General features: G+C 51.8%; 1 pseudogene; it reads right to left on the reverse strand.

Annotated features, from left to right (window-relative positions):
• Positions 1-18,125: 18,125 nt before the first annotated feature.
• Positions 18,126-19,042, reverse strand: LOC135461118 (zinc finger protein 239-like; annotated as a pseudogene).

The following is a 19,042-nucleotide window of genomic DNA, read 5'->3' on the forward strand; positions in this document are numbered from 1 at the left end:
TTTATTACGGCTATTAGGTCTAAAACTGAAGCTTTTCCCGGCCACGGGGCGGAGGTGGGAAAGTAGCAGCGCTTGGAAGGCCCTGGGATCGGGCCGCTGCTGCTCGTGTCGCTGTGGTGCGGTGGGTTAACGGAGCTGCTGCTGGACGCAGCGCAGCATTTCGGCGGCGCGAGTCGCGGCCCCACGGCGGGGGCCCCCCCACGCTTCAGGCTGCCAGCAGGGCACGGCGGGCCCCGCCCGGGCTGCCCGCTCGCCGCTGAGTTCCGCGCACCCAGCCTGGCCGGTGCGCACTGCACCGCACCGCGGGCACGGCACCGCCCGCCTCGCTCGGGCTCCGTGGCTGCTCGTATTGTTGCTCGCCGAGCGCCGGCCGGCCGCACCGAGTTTTGTGCGCCGGAGACACTGTCCATGGCAGCGCCGGCTGAGCCACGCAGCTATGCTTGGAGTCTGTTAAGGTGCAGTTTGTTTAGGTTGCTAAGTCGAAACTAAGGCCCCCGCCGGCCGCGGGGCGGAGGGAGAAGCGCTCGCGCTGGAAAAGCGCTCTGGTCTTGCGCCGCTTGTGTCGGAGCGGGCGGCCCCACTGTGCTGGGCTTCTTGTTTCGTGAGACACGCTGTGGGCTGATTCTTTGCGTGTGCGGACCCAGCGCTGCATCGGCGGCGGCGCGGGTTGCTCCCCCTGCCGCGGGGCTCCGCTCCCCCCGTGGCTGCCTCCGCTACTGCCGCTGCAGCGCAGCATCTCAGGCGAGCCGCCTGCTGCGGCTGCTCCCCATGGCGCAGCGCCCATGCCGAGTTCGGAGTGGCTCAGCCCCGCAGGCGCTCCGAGCCGCAGCTGCTGCCGCCATCGCAGCAGGGTCGCTGGCCCACTGTGCGTATACTTGCAGTGCCAGAACCACAACACACATTTTTGCAAGTCTATATGCGCTTTTCTAAAAGCGTCTATATGACGCTTTTCCCTGTATTACCTTTTAACCTGTCATTCATTCAGCGCGCTGCAGCCTTTCCAGGACATCCGCGGCATTCAGTCAGCTGGACTCTCCTGTGAGGTCACCAGGGCACCGAAGCCTGCCCTTTCGCCTTTTTCCAGGACTCCTCTATAGGGTCGCCTGAAGGCAGGGCCCGCTTTTTGTGCCTCCCTATTGGAATATGAATCCCAATATAACCAGTTAGATGGTGCCTGGGCCAGTTCTGACCCTCGCTGCTGGGCCAAAGGCAGCACTGTGGTGTTTTACCCCAGAGATACCTTGGCTGCTGGAGAGTGCAGCGGGGCAAGTCCAGGCTTGTCAGGACTCCGTTTACCTCAGGAGAGAGAGCTTCTGGCGATGGTGGAGAGAAAGAAGGAGTGGATTCTGCTGGAAGGTTATATCCAGATGTTTATTCCATGGGTGCAGAGGTCTGCACTGGGACAATTCTTCCAACAGAATAGAGGCCACATGGTCTCATTAACATTTTAAACTCAGGGCAGGGGAAGGGGAGGGGACAGGTGAGCCACCAACCAGGTGAAGGGGCAGGGTCTCAAGGGACTAGGGACACCTATCACACGACGCCTTGCTGGTATGTTAGCCTGATTGACAGGGCACACTCAGCGAGGGGCGAGGGGGAAGGGAGAAGGTAAAACAGGACATTGCAACACACTGCAACACCTCCCCCTAGTTTTGTTTAAAAAGAAGAGGACTGTGTTAATGGTGCAGAATGATTGCCAAACCATGGTTGGTAAATCGGTTCTTCTTCTACAGGAGGGTCAGTGTTTTCCACTGAGGCCTCTAGGTCCTCCACTGGAGCACTGAGGGCTTCCAAATGGTAGACCTCAGGAGGGGGAGATGAGCTTGAGATTAACTTGAGAACCATGCGTTTGATTAGTCCAAAAACAATGCTAAAAACTACAATAACTATAACTAAAATAAACAGTACTAAAATTACAGTTTTCAGAATAGATCCCAACCAGCCCGAGAGTCCCCAGCCATTGAAAAGTCCATTCAGCCCGTTGTCAGTTTCTCTGTTGATGTCTGAGAGCCTTTGTCAAGGCAGTCCATATGTGGTTTGGGTTGCAGTAGGAGATCGCAGGTGGGATGATCACGAGTAGGACGAGAAGCAGGCTCGGTCTCATGGCATCTCGAGGCTTCACACGAACAGTGGGATCTAAACTGGTACAAGGAACTTGAGACAGACATATATTACAAGCTATTCCAGATAGGAGGCTTAAATGGAATTTCCTCCAGAGAACGCGCGCGGTGTTTTCTTCTCCAGGCAGCGTGAGCAACCTGGGGTGCTTCTGCAGATTTCTCTGAGACTTTGGGAACATAGGGCTTTACCCATTTGGAAGGAACCCACCTTAAACCAGAGGGGGTGGACACACAGGCGTATCCATGTCCCCAAGTAACCAGTTTGTAAGGTCCCACCATTTTCCAAGTCTCAGGGTCTTTTACTAAAACCGGAGGTTTTTCTTTTATCAACCTGTGACTGCTCCCCCCAAAGTGTCGTAGGATGGGTGGGTTCAGGCTGTCAAAAGAACAATTCAGAAAATTGATTGTGAATAGTGCCCTGGATAACCGGATGTGGGGAGGTTCTACTTTCAGCACCTGTTGTTGCTGGTCCAGGACCCTTTTAATATCACGGTGAGTTCTTTCTACAATGGCTTGACCTGTAGGGGAGTAGGGGATGCCAGTTTTGTGCTCTACTCCCCATTGCTGCAGGAATCTCCCGAATTCCTTGGATTTATAAGCGGGCCCATTATCAGTTTTCAGCTCCTTGGGGATGCCCATGAAAGAAAAAGCCTGTAAGAGGTGCTTAATAGCATCAATAGATGATTCTCCTGTGTGGGCAGAAGCATAGACCGCTCCAGAAAAGGTATCTACACTAACATGAACATATTTCTGCCGTCCAAAAGACTGTATGTGTGTCACATCTGTTTGCCACAGTTCACAACTGTTCAGTCCCCTTGGGTTTGCTCCCGTACTCACTGTAGGGAGTGCATGTTGTTGGCAATTTGGGCACGTGGCCACAATCGCTTTGGCCTGTTCTCGAGTGATGTTAAACTGGCGAACCAGGCCAGGTGCATTTTGGTGGAAAAGCTGGTGGCTGATTTTTGCCTGTTCAAAAACATTTGGGAGAGTGGCCATCACTGCAGGTGCAGCAAGAGCATCTGCCCTTCTGTTGCCTTCAGCGATAAACCCTGGCAAGTCAGTGTGTGACCTGACATGCATTGTCCGGTTAATCTCGGCTGTTTGAGGGGCCTGGAAAGGCCCTGAGGTGGCCTTGGGGCAGCCCGCGTATCGAAGGACGAGAGGAGGCTTCAGTTCTTCTTTCTGGTTTTATGTTTATTAATTGTTTATCTAAAAGATGTTCTTTCAGCCGAACAGAGATCTGCACAGCAGTCAGCCATGGGCACACTGTCTCTGCCCTCCGGGCAGCCACGTATCTTTATACCCATTGTGACGTGTACAATATTTATCATTTTTCCCCAATACCATCTATTCTTATAACTTGGTGTACTCTCAGTAATAACCAATCCAGGAGTGCCACCGTGGCCAAAGAAGATGGAGGAGAGGAGGAAGAAGGAGGAGGACAGGACACACCCCAATTCCTCCATCTTACTCCTCTAAACCCCCCTGTACATAAATCTTAAACCCTGTGTCTCACTCTCTAATTAACTAATCCCTTCACCATTCACCCGGTGAAGCCCTCATCCTTGTCGTCTCCTGTGCAGGGTTAAAGTCCAGCTACCAGACACTTCTGGCAACATTCCAGGAGTCCCGAGCCCCCCCAGGGTCTCGGAGGCTCAGCATCTCAGGACTGAGATCTTGAGATCCGACATCTCCCCCTTCTGTTTGCCCCAAGAAAACCTCTTTTACAATCCGATTCATGGCATCTGGGACGACATGGATGAGAACTAGGAAAATTATTACAACATAAAACCTTAAACTATTAAAACATAAAATCCTACCCTTAAAATTCTTCTCCAAATGGGAGACATGTCAAAGAAATCTACCCTTAAAATTCCTCTCCAAATGGGAGAAATGTCAAAGAAATCTGCCCTTAAAATTCTTCTCCAAATGGGAGACATGTCAAAGAAATCTACCAGCTGATCAATATATGATCCTTTGTCAGTTTTCCCTGTAATAGGTAAATTTACCCCATTGCCTATTGCAATTCAAGATCCCAAGGAGAAAACCCCCCAGAGTCTTTCGTCCTTATACAGAAATATTCAAGACCCCAAAGAGAAAAACCCCCCCAGAGTCTCGTTCCTCTTGTTTCTCTTCTGAGTTGTCCTTTGCAGTCTGAGTCCCGACTTTTGTCTGAGTATTCGTTTCTTCTTATATCTTGTTGAGGAAAATCGCTGCATAGTTGCATCCGGCATGTTGTGCACTTCGGTCATTCCCCCACGAGTGGCGCTGTCACCGGGCTCCGTGGCTGGGACGACTGCATGAACACAACTGCCTCTTTGTTCCGCCGATTGTTGCTGTTTGCAGGCTTACTTGAGACCGGGGTTACCTAGTTTTTGATTCAACTGACAATAGGGTTAAAAAACACACGCCTCCCCGGGAGGGGAGAGGCTTGGGACCCCGAGGGTTTTTACCAAAGGCACCGAGTCTGGAGAGGGCCCCTCCTCGCCTGAGACGTCACCGGGGGTCTGGCCCGCCCCCGCCCGCGCTCGGCGCATGCGTGCTTTCCGAGCTGCTCTCTGTCTCTCCCGAGGTAATTTTTCCTCTCCCTTTTTATTCCGCCTCTGAATTTTCCCCCTTCGGTCTGCCCCGACTCTGTCTCCGCCTCCTCCGACGCTGTGTGTGTGTGTGGCCTTTCGTCAGTGTGTGCGGCCTCCCCCGCCGGCACCCGTGCCCGCATCGATCTGCGTCCCGGGTTTTTTGCGTCACAACCGCGCGCCCCCTGCGTCTCCCGGCAGCCTTTCTGGGATTGCGCAATTCCCCTAATTACGCTGCATGGGTCAGACGCCCCGGCTTTGGTTTGTGGCTTCTCCCCCCCGGGTTTTTTGCGAGTTTTGCCCGCCGCGCGCGTTTCTGCTACCTTGCCAGCCCCCGGGGCCGCTGCACCCCCCGGCCCTGAGCTTAACAAAGCCGTATCTGAACACGCGTCTTTTGTTTTTTCTTCAGCCGCGCTCCCCGCCTGCTCCGCCGCTGCCTGGCTGCCGCGAGAAAGCGCCTCCTCCGATCCCTTTTTCTCCTCCCCCTGCTCTCCCCCTGCTCCTGAGTCCTCCATGCTCTCTGGACCTTTTGGACGCTTTTTGGGAGTTTCCCAGGGTTTTTGGGTTTTGAGACCGGGTATTTTAATAATATTTCTTGCTCTTTTTCTCCAAGAGCATTTTCCTCTCGGCCTTTTAAGGCCAGAGCTAATAATTTTTTCCTGGAGCCTTGCTCCCCCCTCTCTTTCAGAGAGCCCCCCCCCCAGACGTCTGCTGCGTCTGTTGGGTTATTTCTTCCTGGCCTTTTAAGGCCAGAGCTAATTTTTTCCGGAGTCTTGCATTGCTCCCCCCTCTTTTGAGGGCCCCCCCCCGGACGTCTGCTGCGTCTCGGGGGTCTTCCTTCCTGGCCTTTTAAGGCCAGAGCTAATTAATTTTTTGTATGTTTGTGTCACACCTTATAAAGCGGACAAAATTTCCCGTTGTTCCTGGGAAGGTGTGCCCCCCATGTTCTTATTTTTCAGGCTTTCTTACCAAATCTGTTGTTCAGAGCAGTCTGGACGTCTCGATCTGTCCAGCAGATCACGAGAAGTGGACCCAGGGCGCCTTCTGGTTCCAGTCCGGGCTGTTCTGCTACGAATTCTCTTCGGCAGAAACTGAGAGGTGGAATTCTCAGTGACTGCTGGTTTTTTTGCAGTCTCTGTTGGCTTTTTTTCTCTTCTTCTCTCTTTTTCTTCAGGGCTTTGAGGGTGGTGGTGGTGCCCCCCCCCCGAAAGGTTGTGGTGGTCAGAGCTCACCCAGTGGAAGCCAAGTGTCTGGTTTATCTCACCCCGAAAGGTTTTGGTGGTGGAGCCCAGCCAGGGAACGCCAAGTGTCCGGTTAATCTCGGCTGTTTGAGGGGCCTGGAAAGGCCCTGAGGTGGCCTTGGGGCAGCCCGCGTATCGAAGGACGAGAGGAGGCTTCAGTTCTTCTTTCTGGTTTTATGTTTATTAATTGTTTATCTAAAAGATGTTCTTTCAGCCGAACAGAGATCTGCACAGCAGTCAGCCATGGGCACACTGTCTCTGCCCTCCGGGCAGCCACGTATCTTTATACCCATTGTGACGTGTACAATATTTATCATTTTTCCCCAATACCATCTATTCTTATAACTTGGTGTACTCTCAGTAATAACCAATCCAGGAGTGCCACCGTGGCCAAAGAAGATGGAGGAGAGGAGGAAGAAGGAGGAGGACAGGACACACCCCAATTCCTCCATCTTACTCCTCTAAACCCCCCTGTACATAAATCTTAAACCCTGTGTCTCACTCTCTAATTAACTAATCCCTTCACCATTCACCCGGTGAAGCCCTCATCCTTGTCGTCTCCTGTGCAGGGTTAAAGTCCGGCTACCAGACACTTCTGGCAACATTCCAGGAGTCCCGAGCCCCCCCAGGGTCTCGGAGGCTCAGCATCTCAGGACTGAGATCTTGAGATCCGACAATGCATCACATAAAAGGGTTGCTCTCGGTGAGTGACTAACTTTACCAGTTTTGAGAGCAATTCAAAAAGTGCAATGTTAGATACATCTTGCAGTATTGCTTGATCTGCTCTGGATACTACTCCTGCCACGTATGCAGAGTCTGTAATCAGATTAAATGGTTCTGAGAACCTTTCAAAAGCCCTAACAACCGCAGCCAATTCAGCAACCTGAGGTGAACCTTCCACCTAAGCAATGTCCGTCTCCCACTGCTGGGTATGAGGATCTTTCCAAGTCATAACGGACTTGTGTGACCTCCCGGACGCATCTGTAAAAACAGTTAGAGCCCTTTTTAAAGGTCTCCTACTTAGAGCAGTTCCTAATTTTAAAGTAAATTGAACATCTTGTTCAAACAATTTGCAAGCGGGCCGCGCTACCGAAAATTGTCCTGAGTAGGAATCCAGAGCAAACTGCAACACTTCATTTTCTTGAAACAATTGTTCCAGTATTTTCATAGTATTTTGACCTGATTTTAACTCAACTGGAATGTGAATGCACTTAAAATCACATCCTGCTAACTCCCTGATCCGGGTCCTTGCTTTCCGGATCAGTTCTGCTATCAGCTCCTGAGGCTTTGTCAGTCTCTTGGACCTTTTGTGACTGAGGAAAACCCATTCTATGATCAAGAGAGAGTCCCTCTGGTCCCGGTCCTTTTTTGGTGTGTCCTTTGCCTTAGGTGTTTGTTTTTCCTCCCACTGGAAAATAATTCCATGGATGTGTGGCAACTTACCTAGGATGATAAATTTGAATGGCAGATCAGGCTGGCATCGGTGGGCCTGTCTTGTGGACATTGCAATCTGAACCTTTTCTAGAGCTTTCCGTGCCTCTGGGGTAATAGACCTAGGAGCACCTGGGTCCTCTCTCCCTTTCAATAAATTGAAAAGAGGGGCAAGGTCTTCATTAGTCAGACCAAGCCATGGTCTTACCCAATTCAAAGACCCACACAACTTGTGGACATCCGCAAGGGTCTTGATCCTTGGATTGATTTCTAGTTTTTGAGGAACAATGGTCCTATTTCCAATTTCTAAGCCCAAATACTTCCAAGGTGGCATCTTTTGAATTTTCTTTTCCTGGAGCTCGAACCCTGCAACAATCAATGCATCGATCGTTAAGTCAAGCGCATGTGTTAGTAAATCATCATTGGGGGCACACACAAGGATATCATCCATATAATGATAGATGATGGCTTTTTCTGCGGCTGCACGAACTTTGGAAAGCAGGGAAGAGACATACTATTGGCAGATAGCTGGAGATACCTTTAATCCCTGAGGAAGAACGGTCCAATGGTACCTTTTCATAGGAGCTTCTGAAATGATAGAAGGGACAGAGAATGCCAAACGCGGTGCATCATCAGGGTGTAATGGGATTTGGAAAAAACAATCTTTAATATCAATAACAGCTAATTTCCAATCTTGGGGAAGCATTGTTGGGGATGGCATACCAGGTTGGGGAGAACCCATATCTTCAATTACATTATTAATTTGTCGGAGGTCACAGAGGAGTCGCTACCTCTTTTTGTCAGCCTTTTGGATGACAAACACTGGAGAGTTCCATGGGGACATGGTCTCCACAATGTGGCCCTTTCTTAGTTGCTCTTGTACTAGTTCCTCAAGCACCTTTATTTTTTGTTTACTGAGTGGCCACTGTTTCACATCAACTGGTTCGTCTGTTTTCCACTTAAGTTTTTGGGTGGGGCGCTGTTGTTCAATGACTGCTGCACAAAAATGCTGTGGAGAGTCTGGAATATCAATTGTGACACCCCACTGGGCCATTAAATCTCTCCCTAACAAAGGTTCTGAATAATCTAACACAAATGGACGGATATTTGCCAACTGTCCGTTTGGACCCTCGAATTGAATAATGCTTTTGGATTGTTTTGCCAATTGCAGACTTCCTACACCTCGAAGGTGACCAGCAACATTTTGTAAAGGCCAGTGTGCTGGCCAGTCTTGTACTGGAATCACTGTGCAGTCTGCACCTGTGTCTACAAGCATCTCAATGCGTTTTGACTCCCCACCCCCACTGACATTGCACCACAATTTGGGTTTATCTGTCCCAATAACTTGGACCCAGGCGACTGTGGGCCCTTGTTTATCGACATTTTCAGGTAAAGATGGCACAGGGATAGCTTGAGCAACAATTTGTCCCTTGGGAAGAAACAGGGGTGGGTGGAAACAGTGCAGGCTGAGAACAAATTGCTTGGGATCTGATGTTGTCATTCCCGGAGCAATTTCGATCTCTTGTGGTGTGTTTTTGTCCCCAGTGATGATGTATTTACAACGAATTTGGTTCCAAGTACCCTTCTGTTCAAGATTTACAGAGACAATATGCCAGTCAGTGTCCTTCAGGTGGAGTGACTCTGTCAGCTGCAACCTGTAAGGCTCATTGACAGAAGATGCGGTTAATACAGAATCACTTAAATCATAACAAAGGGTATTTTGTTTCACTTTCAACAGTGGACTAGCAGACTTGGTCTTTGAAGCACCTGCTTCACTTACACAAATGTTAATATTATCGCGCGCTTGATTTGTTTTGCTACCCTTATTCCCTTGGCCTGCTCTTTTTATGTCTGCACGCCGGGCAGGCTGGCGCTTTATTCTTCGTTTTTTTGTTGTTGACCCCCAGGGAGGGCTTGTAGTTCTCCTCCCCTGCTATTTTTAAATTCATCAAATTCCTTTTTCAGGGGGCACTGGTTACTCCAGTGCCCTAGCTTATTACAAAGCAGGCATGGTTTAGAGTGTGCTCAACCATTGCCGGTCTCCGCTGCTGCCCAGGGTACTGCTGTGCTGAGGGAGAAGGTGCAGGGCTGGCAACAGAGACACGCCGGAGTGGTCTTGGCAGCAGCCTTGGTCTGGTGTCTTCAGCCACACTCATCAGAGGCACTTTCCTGTTACAGACTAGAGGCATATTTTTTAATGTAGGGGAAGGTTCCATAGGAAGGCTCAGGATTGCCGCTCGACACTGTTCATTTGCATTTGTAAACACTATTTCTTCTAAAATTGCTTCCCTAGCATTTTCCTTTTTAACCTGTATTTCAATGGCTCTAGTTAGCCTTTCTACAAATTTTAAAAAAGGTTCTGATGGTAGTTGTTTGATTTTACTATAGGGCTCAAAAGGCCCCTCAGGTTGGAGGGAAAAGAATGCTTTTTCAGCTGCTTCTTTTACTTTCTCAAGTGTTTCTGCAGGTATTGCAGCAGCTTGGACTGAGGGAGAAGACCATTGGCCTTCACCACAGAGGTGCTCAAGGGTAATAGGGTTACCACTGTTGTCTTTTCTGTGTTTGGATCAGCCTGTAAGCCTGGGAGAGCGTCTTTTAGCAGTTGTTTCAATGCTGATTCCCATAATTTGAATTCCGTGGATGTCATGAGACATCAAAAAAGTTGTTTTAAATCATGTGGAACCACAACAGTCCTACTTAATTCAGAATTTAAAAGGCCACGGAAATATGGACTGTGTGGACCATATTCTTTATGAGATTTACAGATCTCTTTAATCAATTGTCGTCCAAAAGAACTCCAATTAGCAGTTGGGGCTGCTCCTGCTTGAGCTGCAGGCTGAAACGTAACAGGAGCTAGTGACAACATGGGACTGTGCATTGGGTCTGCTGTCCCCTGCTCTGTATCCCTTGAATCAGAAGCATTGGGATCACAGCTACAGGTTTGGGGACAGGCAGTGGGTGTGTCCCCACCGTGGGAACCCAGGAGGGGGGACAGGGGGCGAAGGGCGGGAAACGTGGAAACAAGGGCGGGTCAAGGGGCTGGCAGGGGCGGATACCGTAGGAACAGGGGGCGGGGTCACCTGGTGACATCACGTCAGCAGACGCCCCCTGGGAGGAGTAGAGAGGCGGAGCTGAGGGTACTGCAGGAAAGGCGGGGGGAGGGGGGAAGGTGTCACGAGGAACAGGAGGAGAGGGGGATGGGGCAGGAATTTTGGGATGCTTAAGAGGATTTTGGGAAGAAGAAGACCAGGTTTGGGAAGATGCCACGTGGCACCCACCATCTTGTGCACCCCCTAGGGACTGGGGGCCATTTTGGACATCACTGCTCTCCGGAAAGCTAACACGTGCTCTGGGTTTTAGAGGAGGGGATACAGGGGGTTGGGAAAGCCACGCAGCCTGGCCAGGGCTTCGTGAACAAAACAACTCAGGTATTCTTGCACACTCTGGGAGCCGACTTCCCAATGAGTGTGCTCTCTTTAAAATACCCAGTTTTGGGGAAAGAGGTTTAGGGTTTTTAGAAGGAGAGGGAGGAACAGGGAGAGCAGAGGTACATGGCTTTACATTTGGCTTTTTCTCCATTTCCTTTTATTTGAGTAATGCTGTTCGAATTTGTAAACTCCAGAACACAAATTTAGCTGAGGGTGATTTGCCAGATTGTCCTAAGGTTATCAATTCATTCCCAACTTCATCCCAGAATTGAATATTGTGGATTTCTTCAGGGGAAATGTTTGGGAACTGCAGAAAAAGCCATCTTATAAACTGTTTCAATTTTCCTTTAGAGAATTTCACATTACTCTTGATTAAAATGGTAACAATATTGTAATACACTCCCCTTTGTACAATGCTAAGTTTGGAACCCATGTTAGATGTAAAAAGCAAAGTACTTAATCCCGCCTGACCAAAAACAAAGCTAAAATCAGCTACCAATTTCTAAAAAAACCCACAGATAGAAAGCGATAACGAGCAGGCAAAAGCTTCACAATGCAGCTGTATATACTGCTTTTAAAATTCCCGGGCAGCAGCAGCAGGGCACGCCCTGCCGAGCCGAGGCAGACACAAAGCCTCTCCCGCGGTGGAATGCAGGCCCCCCGCGGAGCAGAGGGAGCAGCCACTCCATGTGGCAGCAGAAACCGGGATGCCCCCTCTCCCCCCCCAGCCGCGTGTGCAGAGCACTCCTGACCCCGCAGGTCCCCCGGCCACGTGGAAAGAGAGCCCCCCTCTCCCCCGCAAAGAGAAAGAGAAAGAGAAAGAGAAAGAAAGAGAAAGAGAAAGAGAAAGAGAAAGAGAAAGAGAAAGAGAAAGAGAAAGAGAAAGAGAAAGAGAAAGAGAAAGAGAAAGAGAGTCTCCTAACACGTGTCTGAGCACGCTGCTGAGCCGGGGGGGGAAGGGTAGCGAGCGATCCCGCTCCGTCGCGAATTTTAAAAGACAGTAAAACACACGGCAGAAAAGCTAGAACGCTATGGATTTCTGTCTGTGGGGCTGCGCAGCCAAAAATGCAAAGGCAAAAAAGGAACAGAACTCATGGCAGAGTCTGTTTTTGAGCTTCTGCTCTACCGAAAGCAGAGATACTCACGTGAAATGGAAGCTGTAGGCTGGGTCTAGGCAGGCAGGTCTCCACCAGAAAAGGACCTCTCTCTGGGTGCAAGAAAGGCTCCCCTTTTCTTCCTCTGGAAAATCTGCTCACCACAATGAAGCTGGGCTTTCCAGAAGGGGCCGAACAGTCCACGAAACTTTTTCTGGGAATATTCCCAAAGTCTCTAGCTGGGAGTCTTGAAGCCAGGCTCCTTTCAGCTGGATGCACGGCTGGCAGAAAATTCTCTGAGGTACTGCGAGTCCATTCTAGGGCTGCAAAGTCACTTTGCCCACCCACAGGGACGCCAATATATTGGAATATGAATCCCAATATAACCAGTTAGATGGTGCCTGGGCCAGTTCTGACCCTCGCTGCTGGGCCAAAGGCAGCACTGTGGTGCTTTACCCCAGAGATACCTTGGCTGCTGGAGAGTGCAGCGGGGCAAGTCCAGGCTTGTCAGGACTCCGTTTACCTCAGGAGAGAGAGCTTCTGGCGATGGTGGAGAGAAAGAAGGAGTGGATTCTGCTGGAAGGTTATATCCAGATGTTTATTCCATGGGTGCAGAGGTCTGCACTGGGACAATTCTTCCAACAGAATAGAGGCCACATAGTCTCATTAACATTTTAAACTCAGGGCAGGGGAAGGGGAGGGGACAGGTGAGCCACCAACCAGGTGAAGGGGCAGGGTCTCAAGGGACTAGGGACACCTATCACACGACGCCTTGCTGGTATGTTAGCCTGATTGACAGGGCACACTCAGCGAGGGGCGAGGGGGAAGGGAGAAGGTAAAACAGGACATTGCAACACACCGCAACACGTCCCGCAATGCCGCCAAATCTTCTGTAAAGTCCGTAGGGTCTGTAGAGTCCGTAGGGTCTGTAGAGTCCATAGGGTCGCTGTTCGGGCATCCATTTGTTGCAGAATGGCTCTCAAGTTCAAACTTCCTTTAGGTCCCTGTTCGGGCAGCCGTTTGTTGCAGAATGAGGCCTTTGTCGGGGATGAGCCATTTGTCAGTGAGGGGACACTCGGACACTCAATATGAGTCATCAGCAAGTTCCGTTTATTGAAGAGAGCGTCAGACACTTATACAGCAAGTAATAAGCTTATGAATATTCTGTAAGACAGGCGATCTGTTGGTTAAACTATACCATCAACTCTTCCTCATTCCTTTGGCCCTACATTCTCTATTTCCCACATCTCTCTGTCCACTTGTTATCATACCCAGCTAGGCCCAAGGACACGCTATCTTGCAGGTGGAGGACTTGGAATTAGCCACGGCCTTGTACTTTCCCAGTCTAGTCAGCTAAATTCCCAACACACGGGGACACTGCCGGGGGTCTCTGTCCCCCTGTGCCACCCCCAGGGCCCCGGAACCCTGTCCCCGTGTCAGGCTCTGGGGTCGATCTTGTGGAACATCCTCTGGTGGAAGGCTGTGGGGCTGGGGGCGGGGGGACCCTGCTGTGCACAAGCAGGGTTGGACTGCTCTGGGGAGACCTGTGAGGGGGGGCCGGGGCAGAGTGACCGCCCCAGTGACCTCACACAGCCCCTGTGATGTCACACAGCCCACTTGTGATGTCACCACGCCACCTATGATGTCACAAATCCTCCATGTGATGTCACTATGTGATGTCAAACAGCTGCTCTGTGATGTCACAGAAGATTCTGTGATGTCACAGAATCACCATGTGAAGTCACTGTCCTGTGATGCCACTGTCTGTTCTGTGATGTCACAGCCGGCTCTATGATGTTACACAGCCACACAGTGATGTCACAACTCACTCTGGTGTCACAGAGCCACCTTCTGTGATGGCAGAATCCCCTCTATGGCCTCACACCCTACTCTGTGGTGTCACAACCCACTCTGTGATGTTACAACCCCCTCAGCGATGTCACAAAACCTTCTCTTCGATGTCATACTGCTGGTCTGAATTGTCACAGCACGCCTTTTGAACTCAAAGCCCATTCTAGGATTTCACTGCCATGCCATGATATCACAGCCTGCTCTGTGATGTCACAGAATCCCCTTTATGATATTGTAGCTGCTAAATGACCTCATACAACAAACTCTGTGATGTCTGTGACCTGGGTCACACAGGCCCAACCTGTGACCTCACACAGCCCACTCTCTTCTGTCACACAGCCCCTTGCTGACATCACAACTGCTCTGTGCCTCTATGACACAGCCCCAGAGGTGCTGCTGTGACACAGTCCCCTCTGGGACATCCCACAGCCCCTGCCAGCGCTGAGCCCCTGTCAGCTCTGTCTGTGCCCTGCTGGTGTCCCTGAGGGGCCCTGGCAGTGCCCCAGCCCTGCTGAGCTGTGCACAGGAGCTGCTCCTGGCCAGAGCTGTCTCTCTGCAGCGCTGCCCTTGCCACGAGCTGCCTCTGGGCCAGGAGCTCGGCCCAGCTCAGCAGCACAGACACAGCACAGGGACTTTAATGAGCCTCTGGGGCTTTGCTGCTCTTTGCATCAGACCCAGTCCCTCAGAGCATGCACAAAGAACTTCTCAAAAACTCAAAATCAGATTAAAAGTGCAAACTCTCTTTGACTTTTAATGGGTCCCACAAAGGGACACAATTCACATCAAAGTGTCCCCAGGTTCCAGGGAGAGCAGAACCCTGCAGGCAGTGATGGCAGCTGGGGACAAGCAAGGCAAAGGTGTGTCTGGTGCTGAGCAAACCTAGATGTGTTTCAGGAATGCAAAGGGCCAAGGCCTGAGCCCCAGCCCCTGGCAGGCAGATGCTGTCCCTCCCTCCTTGCTCAGGGCTCTTCCTGGGATGGGCACTGGCATGTGGGGATGGGCAATGCCAAGGGCAGGAGCATGGGGCAGCCGCTGCCAGGCTGCTGAGCAGGGACAAGGAGGCAATGAGGCCCCAGCCCTGCAAGGGTCACTTGTCCCCTCGTGGCCTCAGGCCCAGGCCCAGCAGCCATGGCCAAAGTGCTGCCCAAGTTGGCTCTGGCAGGGCTGTCTTGCAGCTGCTGCCAATCCCTGTGCAGCCCAGGCTGTCCCACGGTGTCCCTGCCCTGCGCCTCTGTCCCTGCAGGCTGTCGGCATCCCCAGGCTGCCCCACCTGGCTGGACCCTTCCTTTGCTGACAGCTCTGCCTCCTGCCTGCCCCTACCTGCCCATACAGAGCCTGTGACTGCTCCAGTCTCGTGCTTGGGGACATGCTGCACCACAGCCCTGCCCTGCCAGGGAAATTCCTTTCTCCTGGTGCGAGTCTGGGCCTCCCCAGCTGCCCTTGGTGCTATTATGTCTTCTTCAGGCTCATTCCCACTATGAAGAAAAAGCTCCAGACTCTCTGAAACCACCCTTCCATCCCTCCGAGGCTATTCCCATTTAGTCCTCAGTCTCTACCCCACTGACCCCAGAGCTATCAGCCTCTCCCTGGTGCTTATCAGATGAGGCCTCCAAACCCCATCTTGGGAGATTTTTGGGTCCTCTCCAAGACCTGTGAAAATGGAAAAACAGTGATTAAAGGATTTTTCTCCTAAATCTTGCAGTGACAGAACAAGGGTCAATATCTTTAAAGTGAATGAGGGTGGATTTACATTTGGTAGAAGGAGGAAATCTTTTATAGTTATGAGAAAGTCACAAAGCTGCAAGTGTATTTCCAGAGAAAGGGATGCCCCATCACAGAAACTGTCTAAGATCAGGATGTTTGTGCAGCCTGACCCAGTGAAACCCTCTCATCCTCAGGGACAGAATTCCTGTAGTGTGGGTTCTCTGATGTGCTGGGAGCCCCCACAACGCTTCTGGCCAGAATGTCTGCTGAGGGCAGCCAGGCTGCTGCAGGGGCAGTGACCTCACAGCCATCACCATGGCAGCCCTGTCCCCAGGGCCTGGCTCAGCCCTTTCCTCTGCCCCTGCCTTGGCTCTGCTGCAATGAAGAGTTTTGTCATTAATATCTTGTCCCCAAGGTGCTGGGGCCAATGGCTTCCCAGTCAGGCTCCTGGAGCAGAAGTGGCTTTTCAGAGCCCAGCCAGGAATGAGCCCTGAGGCAGCAGCTCTGCAGTGGTGGCCACCAGGCCGGGCTGCCAAGGGAGGCTTCTGGCCATGGTCTGCAAGCAGCTGCTGCTGCCAAGGTGCCTTTGGTGCCTCAGGCTCTCCCTGGCACAGCTCCCAGCACGGCACTCTGCCCTTGTACCTGAGCCCTTGCCTGTGCTGGGGCTGGCCTGGGGCTTTTCCTGCAGCGGGACCTGCCCTGCTGATGGCACAGGAAAGGCAGTTCCTGCTGGAGCAGGAGGCTCTGCCTACAATGGGCTCCAACAACTCCAGACAGGCCCTGTTGACTTCAAAACTGCTTCCTAGAGCACTAAATGCTAATAATTGTTATAGCTCCTGAACTGTGGAGTAAATAACTGTGCTGGTGATCTTTCCATCTGATCATGATCAGAATAAGCCAGAGACATATTTATATAAATTAATCTGGTATTCTATCATTAATCCTGCGGGACAAATTGTGTTGAAGTTGAATTCCACCTGTTCAATCTTTTACACCTTTGACAAATTCTGTGGCTGGGATTGGATCCAGCCACTCCAAGTCTCCTCTATTTGAAGGAATTTTAGAAGTCTAGGGGCTCTGCAGGGGTTTGAGGAACCATGGTGGCTGTTGGGTGTCATTTCTCCACCTCATGATTTAGCAGGAGTTTTTCCAATAAAGAAATGAAGCTTTTGCCTGAAGCTCCCACTGTGCCCACGTCAGGAACCCCTGTGAGTGTCTGGGACATCCTGGCTCTTTGGCAGCCTGGGGACTCCTGGGATGTCACCGTGGAGCCCCTGTGAGTGCCTGTGACAGATTGGTGCCTTTGCAGCACAAGGTCCCCTGGGATGTCACCATGGAATGGCTGTGACTGCCTCTGACCACAGGGCTCTTTACCATCCCAGAAAGCCCTGGAAGGTGTCCATGGAGCCCCTGTCTGTGCCTGTGACATTCCAGCTCTGGACGAGCCTGGAGACTCCTGGAAAGTTCCCATGGAACCCCTCTGAAGGCCTGTGACAAATCTGATCCTTAGCAGGAAACTGTCACCAGCCCCCTGTTGCTGTGGTCAGTTTCCATGGCAACCCTAACTGGTCCCCTGTTGCTATGGTCCGTTTCCATGGCAACCATCACAAACCTGCTGTTGCTATGGTCAGTCCCTTGGCAGCTCCATGGAGACCCCATGCCGGGGTGGTTGCCATGGACACCAACTCAGGCCTTAACCTAGAGACCGTTGTCATGGCAATCATTGGCAGCCCCATTTCCAGGCTCATGGGATCCCAGAACCAAAGAATTGGCTGAGCTGGGAGGGACCCATCAGGATCCTCCAGTCCAACTGCTGGCCCTGCACAGGACACCCCAACAATGCCAGCCTGGGTCTGGCAGCGCTGTCCAAACGCTGCTGCAGCTCAGAGAGCCCTGGAGCTGGGACCCTTCCCTGGGGAGCCTGGGCAGGGCCCCAGCAGCCTCTGGGCAAAAACCTTTTCCTGACATCCAACCTGAGCCTACCCTGACTCAGCTGCAGCCATTCCCTCTGCTCTTGTCCCTGGGCACCACAGGGAAGAGGTTCCCACAGCCCCAGCCAGGGACCCACTCCCAAGGCTGTTGCCATGGCCACCAGGGCTGGGACCAGCTGGGATGCTCGGTTTCCACGGGCTGGGCTTCAGGAGTGGGATTCCCCAATTTCCTGCCCCTTCTAAAACCGCACTGCCCTCGCGGCCCTCCTGCCTCCCATGGAAAGCACAAAAGGCAAATATACCGGGGTGGGATAAGAACAATTTATTTGGAACAGCAACGAGATAAGGAACAAACAGAAACAGAAATAATATTGATAACAGAAGGGATAAGAAAAACTGTTTACAGGGAAAACTTATACATCAACAACAGGCTCTTTCTGGCCATGCATTTCCCCTGCCTAGAAAGGACACCTTTCTCCTCATAGGGAGAGACAGAGTCCCTGTCCTGCCCCTGGCAATGACCTGAGGTGGGAGTAAATGTAATGACACAGCCATGGCCAGACTCTCATGTTCTTCCATCTCACATTATGTCTTTGGCAAGGGCAGGAAAAGGGACAGGTGTCTTCCCAGATGGATCACAGGGAAAATGGATCCCCAGGGCTCTTCCCAATGTAGGCCCTCCAATGGGGGATGAAGCTGGAGTGGTGCATGAAGCTGTTCAGGCATTTGTGGCATTTGCAGGGCTTCCCTTACTGGTGGCTCCGTTGGTGTTGGGTCAAGGCAGAGCTCTGGGTGAAGCTCTTCCCACACTGGTGACACTCGAAGGGCCTGTCCCCAGTGTGGATGCGCCGGTGTCTGATGAGGGTGAAGCTGGGCTCTAAGCCCTTCCCATAGTCACAGGGCAGCGGAATGGCTTCTCCTCTGTGTGAATCCGCTCATGCAGATGGAGATTTGAGCTGGTCTGAAACCTCTTACCACATGTGGGGCACTGGTAGGGCCTCTCCCCAGTGTGGATGTGTTGGTGGGTGATGAGGTGGGAGTTGCACGTGAAGCCCTTCCCACACTCAGGGCAGCAGAAGGGCCTCTCATCTGTGTGAATCTGCTGGTGCCTGAGGAGATCTCAGCTTGTCCAAAAGCTCTTTTGGCACTCTGGACGCTTGTAGGGCCTCTCCCCAGTATGGATGAGTTGGTGGTTGACGAGGGCGGAGCTGCAGCTGAAGCCCTTCCCACATTCCCCACACTCGTAGGGCCTCTCCCCAGTGAGGATGCGCTGGTGGGTCACAAGGTTGGATCTGTAGCTGAAGCCCTTCCCACACTCCCCACACTTGTAGGGCCATTCCCCAGTGTAGATCATGATCATCTGGTGGCAGAGAAGGGTGCTGATCTTCCTGAAGCTCTTCCCACACTCCAAGCACTTGCGGGGCTTCTCCCCATCATGAAGCTGCTCATGGGCCACCAGCTCGGAACTCTGGCTGAAGCTCTGTCCACCTTCCTGGCTCAGGGTGGGTCTTTCTTCTCCAGAGCACCCTGGACTGGGTTTGGAGCCCCTCCTCATGTGAGATGTCTGAGGTTTTTCTTCCCTGTTGGATTCCTGTGCACTAGAATCACTCAAAACGGCCTCTTTCACAAGGTTCTGCCATGCAGATTTTTCCTCTCTGGTCTCCAT

Source organism: Zonotrichia leucophrys, unplaced genomic scaffold (genome assembly GCF_028769735.1).
Source record: "Zonotrichia leucophrys gambelii isolate GWCS_2022_RI unplaced genomic scaffold, RI_Zleu_2.0 Scaffold_176_98079, whole genome shotgun sequence".
Classification (NCBI taxonomy): domain Eukaryota; kingdom Metazoa; phylum Chordata; class Aves; order Passeriformes; family Passerellidae; genus Zonotrichia; species Zonotrichia leucophrys.